The 10,000-nt window shown below is 45.3% G+C and overlaps 1 protein-coding gene across 6 annotated transcripts in view; it reads left to right on the forward strand.

Moving 5' to 3' along the window:
* MAPKAPK5 (MAPK activated protein kinase 5) overlaps nt 1-10,000 on the forward strand; it is a 480,082-nt gene that overhangs the window by 202,186 nt on the left and 267,896 nt on the right. The gene's annotated exons all lie outside the window — the stretch shown is intronic.

The following is a 10,000-nucleotide window of genomic DNA, read 5'->3' on the forward strand; positions in this document are numbered from 1 at the left end:
CTCTCCCTCTCCCTCTCCCTCTTCCCTCTCTCCCCTCCCTCTCCCTCTCTCTCTCCCTCTCCTCTCCCTCTCCCTCTCCTCCTCCCTCTCCCTCTCCCTCTCCCCTCTCCCCTCTCCCTCTCCCTCTCCCTCTCCCTCTCCCTCTCCCTCTCTCCCTCTCCCTCTCTCCCTCTCCCTCTCCTCTCCCTCCCTCTCCTCTCCCTCTCCCTCTCCCTCTCCCTCTCCCTCTCCCTCTCCCTCTCCCTCTCCCTCTCCCTCTCCCTCTCCTCTCCCTCTCCCTCTCCCTCTCCCTCTCCCTCTCCCTCTCCTCTCCCTCTCCCTCTCCCTCTCCCTCTCCCTCTCCCTCTCCCTCTCCCTCTCCCTCTCCCTCTCCCTCTCCCTCTCCCTCTCCCTCTCCCTCTCTCTCTCTCTCTCTCTCCCTCGCTCTCCCTCTCTCTCTCCCTCGCTCCCTCGCTCTCCCTCTCTCCCTCGCTCTCCCTCGCTCCCTCGCTCTCTCGCTCTCTCTCTCCCTCGCTCCCTCGCTCTCTCGCTCTCTCTCTCTCCCTCGCTCTCCCTCGCTCCCTCGCTCTCTCGCTCTCTCTCTCTCCCTCTCCCTGAAACTAAAATCACGGACTCAGTCATTCACAAGAAGAAAGTCACTTTGAGTTTGCTGTTACAAGTCTCCTCTTGGGACAATGTCATCTTGCATTCCTCTTATTCCTTTCTGGCGAATGCGTCCTTTGCAGGAAGTGCTGAATTTGTAATGGCGTCAGGCAGTAGGTTCTTTCAAATATGTCATTACATTCACGCCAGGTATGGTCAATGCCGTCTCTTGGTTGACCCGGCCTCGGAATATTTCCATCGGGCACTCCTTTCTCGCCAAACAGCTCCACACATATTCACCACTGATGCCTCTCTGAAGGTATGGAGAGATTTTCTGCAAGACCTCCAGGTCAGTGGGCATTGGCAGCAACACGACCAGCATCTTCACGTCAATTTGCTGGAGCTCAGGACAGTGAGATTGGCAATGCAGTCATTCCTTCCAAAAATAAGGTACACTTCAGTGTGTGTTTTTAAAAAAAAATGTTTTTACAGAGTTTTATATAGCTCGCACTTGACCCGATTCGTGTAGCAGAGCGCTTTACATAGCACCAGTTGCATTACACGAGCACACATTTTATTTTTGTTAGTCAGAACGGACAACATAACGGCAATGTATTATCTCAACAAGCAAGCTGGCACCAGATCCCACCTCCTCTCTCAGGAGGCTCAGTACATCTGTAAGTGGGCGATCCAGAACAGAATCGCTCTAAAGGTGAAAGATCATCTGGGTGATCAGAACGCAACAGCAAAAGCAGGCTCAAATCGTCCTGCCACGAGTGGGAGATGTATCAAGAGACGCTTCACAGCATTTTTCTCAGATTGGGCAGGCCAGTGGTGGACCGCTTTGTGACGTTGCAGAACAAGAAATGCCAGTACTTCTCAAGTTGGCATCAACATCCTGGATCCTGGGGGAATGCATTTTCGATGGCATGGTCAGGCATCTTTGCCCACACTTTTCTGCCAATTGCCCTCCTGCCACGGCAACTAATGAAGATCAAGACAGAGCCCTGGAGGATGATCTTAATAGCCCCATCATGGCCCCATCAACATTGGTTCACAGAACTTTTCCTTGTTTTGGAGAGACAACCTATTCTTCTCCGTCCCATTCCATCTCTTCTGATTATATCCCAGGGAGAAGTGCTACATCCAGATCTCCAATCGCTTTGATTAGCAGCATGGCTCCTGAAAACCGTGAATTTGAGCATCTAGAAATCACTTCTGAGTGTAAAGATATTCTTTCCAATGCCCGAGCACAAAGCACTAATTGAACGTACAGAATGAAATAGAAAAGATTTTGTGTGTGGTGTCAGGAGTCAAACGTCCATGCTCTGCTGTCCTCCTTCCCCATAAGATCCTTCCGTACATCCTGCTGTTAGCAAGATTCGGATTAGTATACGCCTCGATTAAAGTCCATCTGGCTACTATATCCCGATTTAGGTGGACATCTTCAGGACCATCATTATGGTCAGAGAAGATCATTAAGCAATTCATGAGAGGTCTATTCTGCACCTTTCCTCCTGTCAAGCCTCCGCAGCCTCTCTAGCATCTTAATATAGCATTGGCACAACTCATAAAACATCCATTTGAACCTATTCGAAAGGCGGACTTTAAGTTCCTTTAATAGAAAGTGGCCCCCCTTCGGGCGTTGATAGTGAAATTCAGGCTCTGACGATACAGGTTCCATTTTTGCAATTTAGGGATGACCGAGTAGTCCTTCGTACTAACCCCAGGTTTATCCCCGAAGTTCAGCCGGACTTTCATTTGAACGAGCCTCTTATCCTCAAAACCTTCTTTCAACAACCAACAACTACTGCGGGAAGAGCTCTTCATCCGCTAGATATTCAGCGTTGGCTCAAATTTTATCTACAAAGAACCAAAGCGCTTCGCAAATCAACCCAACTTATTGTGTCCTTCAGTGCGCCCCGGAAGGGCTATCCTCAATCCAAAAGGGGGATTGCATGTTGGATATCGAGTGCAATCCAATATTGCCATCCATCAGCAGGAAAACCTCTCTATGTATGTGTGTGTGTGTGTGTGTGTGTGTGTGTGTGTGTGTGTGTGTACATGTGTGTGTACATGTGTATATATAAATATGTGTTTGTGTGCATATATATATATATATGTGTGTGTGTGAAATCATATTGGGATCTATATGATTATTTGTATTGACAAGAGCATTGAACTGACCCATGATTACAATAGTATGTTGTCTGTCTACTATTATGGCTTGCTCCACAGTCAAATTTTTCGCAGGTGTGTTGGGGTATCACTATTTAAACTCAATTGAGTAGAGAGCGCGTCATGTGATCAAGACCGGATAGCGGTCGAAACGTGTCATACTGGGCACTAGCTCTGTAAGGACTGGTTGTTAAAATTGTTTGAACTTTGAATTAAAGCACCGCATTTTGAACTACACTTGGTGGTCCGTACCTGCTTTTGTTCTTGCCATTGGACGTGGTGAGGCGGGATTGTACACACAACCACCCACACACCACACACCCACCCACGCCTGCATCACGGCAAAAATAAGGTACGGGGCAAATTCAAATAAAGTGCTTTTTATTCCTGGTGAAAATATTACATCAAACAGCTTTCATGTGGCAAGTGCCCAGCATTACGCGTTTCGCCCGCGTCACCGCAGGCTTGATCACACATATATATGGATAGATGTGTATATACATGTGTGTCTATATACATGTGTGTGTATATATGTGTGTGTATTTGCCCAAAAAATTTACAAGCAAAACAGAGGTACAACAATGGGAACGTCCTTTGCACCTACTTATGCTAATTTTGCAATGGGTTACTGGGAGGCTGATTATGTCTGGTCTGAAAAGTGCAAAACAACAACTGACAAAGTGGTATTCTGGGTATGTTCTATAGACAACCCATTTCTGATTTGGGAATGTGCAACTAAGGAATTGAAACTGTTTTTGAAATCTCTCAACAAAAATGCCCTTCAACTGAATTTCACCTACGTTCTGAGTCAACTAGAGATAGATTATCTGGACATAAACATTTATATAGAAGATGAAAAAAATATGTACCATTTTTGTTCAGCAAACCAACTGCTTGCAATAGTATTCTTGCAGCCAACAGTGCCAATCCGAAATCACTGAAATGGAGAGTACCCTACGTTGATTTTCTGCGGGCTCGCAGGAACTGCTCAGAAGAAAAAGAATAACTTTCATAGTTGGATCAGATGTATGTTAAATTCCTGATAAGGGGATACCCTCTGATGGTTTTAGATAATGCAAAAATTGAGAGCTAAAAATAGGAAAAGGGATTCCTTGCTATATCCAAAAAATAGGGTTGGCAACAAAGAAAGTACCCAAGATGACCTCGGGGTCATCACAATTCAACACCTCAAGTGGAGTAATTAGAGACGCTTTGCAAAATTATTGGAGAGTACTCCGGAAAGACGAGTACTTGAGGGCTTGTACAACGGAACATCTCAACATCACATATAGAAAAGCACCCTCAATGGGTGATTTATTAACACCGAGCTCCTTCCAGAATTTTGGGCAAATTGATCGAAAGTTGGATTTGTTAAAAACCAATGGTTTCTTTAAATGCCACAAATGTAAAGCTTGCAAGTATGGCCAGAACCCCCATGAATTTGTGACTTTTGCTGGTGAGAGGAAAAGGATCAAGTAAAGGATCTTATGTGAAACTACATACGTGGTTTATGTGTTGAAATGACAGTGTGACAAACAATACATGGGCAGTAATGTGAATAAATTGAAACTGCGAATTCTACAGCACATAAGAGCAATATTGAACAAGGATTTCACATATATCATATCAAAACATATTAGGAGATATCATGGGGGAGATTTGAAGAAATGTTCGTTTGGCTTTGAACATATTCCATGGAGCATCAGATGAGGGGATTGTGAATGTGCCTAAAGAAAAGCAGAATCTAAATGGATTATAACAGTGGGAACTGAGGTTCCATGGAGTCTCAAACTGATGCTGAGCTACATGCATTTTTGTGAATTGGATAATGACTCCACTGTTTCTGCTGTTCTTGAGTTGTGATTTTTGATTTTTAGGTCTCGCTGTGCCAACGCATGCGCTGCTCTGCGAGAAATTTAGTAAACGGGCGTTTAAAAGTGCTACCAGAGGCGTTTCCTGGCCTTAAGCTTGCGTGCACGTGTGCGCGCTGCCGCCATGTGGGTTTCTGTCAAGGCTCATTAAGCCTTGCGTGCCTCTCTCCGCGCTTCAATTCCCTCCTCCACCACAGATCGCGTCACTCTGCTGGCCTCCACTCCCCCACCCTCCCACCCCCCGCCTCTCTATACTGCAGCAGGATATTACCGGCTTGATTTTAACAAATAAATTGAGTGCGTCTTCGGAATTCTCGTCTTCGGAATTCTCGTCTCCGGATTCTCGTCTCCGGATTCTCGTCTCCGGATTCTCGTCTCCGGATTCTCGTCTCCGGATTCTCGTCTCCGGATTCTCGTCTCCGGATTCTCGTCTCCGGATTCTCGTCTCCGGATTCTCGTCTCCGGATTCTCGTCTCACGATTCTTGTTCAATGTCATCAGTCATCATCCGGATAGGCTTAGAACACTAATGACATGCGTTGTTGGTGACATAAGCAGCTAATGACCACTGTAAGCTACCGATAGATAAGCTTGTGGTTCAGTCACAATAACTCAATATTTAGTTTTTAACTTATTTCTCATGTAGCATGAACAGGGCCCAGCATGTCAGAGAGCTTTAAGCAGGGGGATCGGGTTGGGAAGTAGCAGGGATTCATCTGCAAGCATGGTCTTTTGATGTGGTGACATCTGTCTCCGAACAGTAAAGCTGCCTTTGCCACATAAGTACTGTCTATTCTAGGCCTATAGCAGCTCACAGCGCACAAAGAAACACCTACAAAAAGACGCTACGTCAACGAGGAAGAGGAGCTCAGTAAAAACTCCCTTCTCAAATTTCAAACCCTTGCCGAGCAGGCTCCTCAATTCACAGTATACGCTTTATGGTATAAATGTATGGCAGACAACCCTTCTGGAAACTGAATCATGGTCTCACTGCCAGCTGTTGGTGACTAGTGAAGAGTGCCCCCCCTACACAGGCCCACACCAAGGTGGATTCCACCTACTACCTGCCGTTAGTGCAGGCTGGGGCTCACAGAACTCCACGCCGTGTATTGAAACATGACTGGTTATCACAGTCCAGGCCACGGCAGTACCGAAGATCATACAGTGAGTCTGCAATAGAGAGGACATGGACTAGCAATTCATGGGCGCCGTGGAGCTGTAGCGTGGTCTGCCCAGTTTAATGGACACTCTGACCTCTGACACTCGCTGAAGCTGGTAGGTCGCACTGATAACTCGGGGGCCGATTTTCGGCGTTCTGAAGTTTGCGTGTAATTAAGGACAAAAACGTACATAAGTGAAAAACAAAAAGGTTGGTAATTAATCTAATATATGTGCGAACAATATTGGGGGTCAAACTTGAATCCACTTACGGATGGAAAGTGAGTATTGATTATGAGTAGCATTGGTAGCGAAAGGGGGCTGGCAGTAAGAGAATAAAAAGAATGAAATTGGCCTTTTGGAATTAAACACGATCTCTTCCTTATTTCCCAACACACTGGGCTTCCCCTCAAATTATCATCAAGAGCTCATTTTAGGAGACAGAAGCCAACTACAAACTGCCCAAAGCCCTACATGCTTACAAGTGCTCGTGCATTGCTGTACAGTATGTAGTGCTAAACCAATTCATTACCTCTATCAAGGGGTCCGTGCGCGACGGACATCCCCTGCAGAGAAGGGTTCAGAAACTGCGCTCCAAACTATATAAACATATGGGTATACAATCCTCTCTGTTCTAAAACACTAGTAACTGGTGACGGAGGGCAAAGAGGCGGTAAGGGTGAAAATTAACTCCACTGCCTCCTCTTCCAGCTATAAGCAAGTTAAATCGAAATAAGTAGGACCATTTCACAAAAGAAAGTTGAAAATCTGTGCTCGGAAAAACACTCCTACGAATGGGTGCTACTTTGCGACTTTTCTCTGATCACAAAGCTTGCTTGCACCACACCGGTGAGGCTGTACCAATCACAGGCTGCCAGACAATTGATTTGCAATGTTATGTGACATTTAAAGAGTCACTATTTCCAAATGCAAATGTTGGCCATGGGTACAAATACACAAAGAAAAAAGGCGGCAGCAATACGCAGTTTTGTTTTTGACATGGAGGTATCCCTTCCTCCACACCACTATGAAGCTGGGGGAGGGTCCTCTCACCTTCACACCCCGGGAAGGGTTTACTTTCCACCGTTTTCTAGCAGCAAATCTAATCAGTTCCAGGGTGTGAAAGGGCTGGAAAAGACACTTAATTGGCTGCAAGGTAATGGATTTGGGTTTTACAAACTTCCAAGGGAAACTGCCTTCCTGCTCCTCCCATTTCTGAGTTCTAGTGGTCAGTTATGATGTTAATTACAGAGTGGCAAGTGCATTTCCCCTGCTAAGTATCATTTTGGGACCATAAAAATATGTTTACGATCAAAACGGCCTTATAAATCGTCCCCATTCGTTTTTTGCTGAGCACCGTCCAGCTAGTTGCATCGAGTGCTTAAAGTGCTGCTGGCTGACACGCTCGGTGCAAGTAAGTGGCACTTGTCCTAGATTCGGTCACATCTTCGAAAGGAAGAAAACCGACCTGGCAACTCCAACCGATTTCTTCTTCGAGAACCTCAGGCCGAGAAACAGCCAGCATCCGCGTTAATTATTTACAGCCTGCTCTCAAAGGCAAGAGGTCACTGCGTTCGCAGCAAGTTACCGAGAAGAGCAGTACCTCCCGGGCACAGAACACCTCTTGCGAGGTCTGCACCAGAGGAGGGTACCGCACACCCCGCCAGAAATTACACCCAAAAAAGCACTCCTCGCGTGTCTTGAGGTGTTACAATCAGGAGCGTTGAAGGGGCGGGGTACAGTTCTATTTCAGTGTTTTAACAAGGAGCACAGTGACTGCTCGTGTTTGTGATCGCAGCCTTCAGCTGTCATAAATTGCACTTCAGGCACCCAGTTTCACGAGAGAGAATCATAACAAGCATTGGCATAGCCAATAGGTCTCGCTTTTGGGACCTTATAAGTATTTAGTTATGCAGCACAATATCCTTGGTGCAACAGCATCAACTGTTGCATTATGGACAATAATCTCCGTGACGTGTTCCAGTCTGGCTTTATTCAAAATTGCAGCACTGAAACAGCCCTGCTGCAAGTGATCGATGATGCACTGCATATACTCGATTCGGGGGAATGGTGCCTTCTGTTTCTTCTTGACCTCTATGCAGCCTTTGACACTGTTAATCACAACATCCTCCTTAACACACTCCAACAGAGAATGGGCGTGGAAGGCACAGTTCTTAAATGGTTTGCCTCATTCCTCTCGGACCGATCCCAAATGATCAAGATTGCGACCATTCTCTCGTCTCCACTGGTGGTTGGTCAAGGCGTCCCTCAAGGTTCTATCCTTGCACCCACTCTGTTTAATCTCTCTCTGGAACCATTAGGGAATCTCCTAAGCAAATCTGGAATCCTTTGCCATCTCTATGTGGATGACACCCAAATCTACCTCAAGGTGTCTTCCTCACAAGATCTCTCACTACTCAACTCTACTCTCAACTCCATTCACAACTGGATGTTAGTTCACCAACTTATTCTCAATCCCTCCAAAACTGAATTCCTCCTCCTATCTACCTCTCTCTCCCCGCCTCCTGTTCAATCCTGGATGGATCAGCTGAATTTACTCAACAGTAAACCCATCATTGTCGACTGCGCTAAATCCCTAGGTGTCATACTTGACAAAAGACTCAACCTAATCTCATGCATCAACTCCATTGCCAAGAACGCACGTTATCAGCTGCGCCTTCTGTGGGGGAGTCGTCGGTACTTCCCGGAGAAAGACCGAAAAACCTTGGTCCAGTCGCTAGTTCTCTCTAGACTGGATTATTGTAACTCTCCTCTGACTGGCCTACCCAAATCTCACCTCTCCCCCTCAAATCCGTCCTCCATTCAGCAGCTCGCTTCATTTCAGGGTCCAAACGAAGTGACCTGTCTTCTCTCCGATAGCTACCCATGGAGGCAAGAGCTAATTACAAAACGGCCGGCATCACCCACAAAGCCTTGCACACTTCCTCCCTTCGCTATCTGGCGAACAAACTGAAATTTTCTGGAGGCTTGAGACCTTCTCGGAATGCGGAAAAGTTTCTGCTTGAGTCCCCCTCCTTCAAAAGGGAAAAATCGATGGCTCAATCTTTCTCAGGTAATGCAGTGAGAATCTGGAACTCGCTTCCTCCATTGCTCGGTGCCACCACCTATATGCCAAGACGCCTCGGCATTTGTTCGCGCTATACAAGTGACTATCCTATCCTATCCTATATCCGGATCTTCAAAACTGACATCAAATCTTTTCTATTCCAAAGACACTTTAATAACTAATTCCTGATCCCGCCAGGAAGTTCTTTAGTCATTGTAAATTGCTGTGTTTGATATTGTGTTCTTGCCTTCTATGTTTTTCCCTACCTCCTCTTGCGTGCTGTGTTTGATACTGTGTCCTGCTATTTTTGTAACTTTCTATTTTGTAACATTTCTCTCATGTAACGTAACTGGTTCTGTTGTTCAGCGCTCTGACACCTTCGGGTAAAGTCCGTGCTTTATAAAAATGCTTTAAATAAATGGCTAAACACTTATAAGGTCCCAAAGGTAAGACCTATTGGCTATGCCGATGCTTGTTTGATCTTTAGTTCATTTCCCCCTGTTTCTCCTCTCCCCTTTCTCTCTTCCCCCCTCTCCACTTTCTCTCTCCCCCCCTCTCTCTCTACCCCCATTTCTCTTTGCTTCCTTTGTACTTCTCTAATGAAGAAGTTTCATTAGGATCAATTTGATATTAGAAACAATTAATTTTGATTGAAATGACTATATGTAATTGATGATCAGGGAGGATTTCGTGATAGTTCTGTTTACAAACATGTGATGCTACAAGTGTGGTTGGGTGTTATCATTGAGATACTTTATCATGGTGAGGAATTGTTTTGGAGCGAAGTATCAAGAATCCTATTTCGCACTAGCACTTTAGGATGTGTGATTTATTACAGTGTATCTCACTTGTAAAGGGTATTATCTCGTATGTTGTGTGAATGGCACATATACCCTTGAGTAGCATTTGACACTTGCACTTTAAGGTCTTGATTATAGACCCCGGCCCAATGCTGTTGAGCTTGCTTTGACTTTTGCACTTATACTCATAAATAGCACTTTGCATTTGTGTCTTACTGTTATTTTTAATACCATTATGATAAATTGAATATTTATCCTGAAGGCACTGACACTTTATATTTATCAGAACATCTTAGATAAATTTGAATATTATTGACAATAAGGGCATAAATGTCTGGTTTAATC

Source organism: Triturus cristatus, chromosome 11, assembly GCF_964204655.1.
Source record: "Triturus cristatus chromosome 11, aTriCri1.1, whole genome shotgun sequence".
Taxonomy (NCBI): Eukaryota; Metazoa; Chordata; class Amphibia; order Caudata; family Salamandridae; genus Triturus; species Triturus cristatus.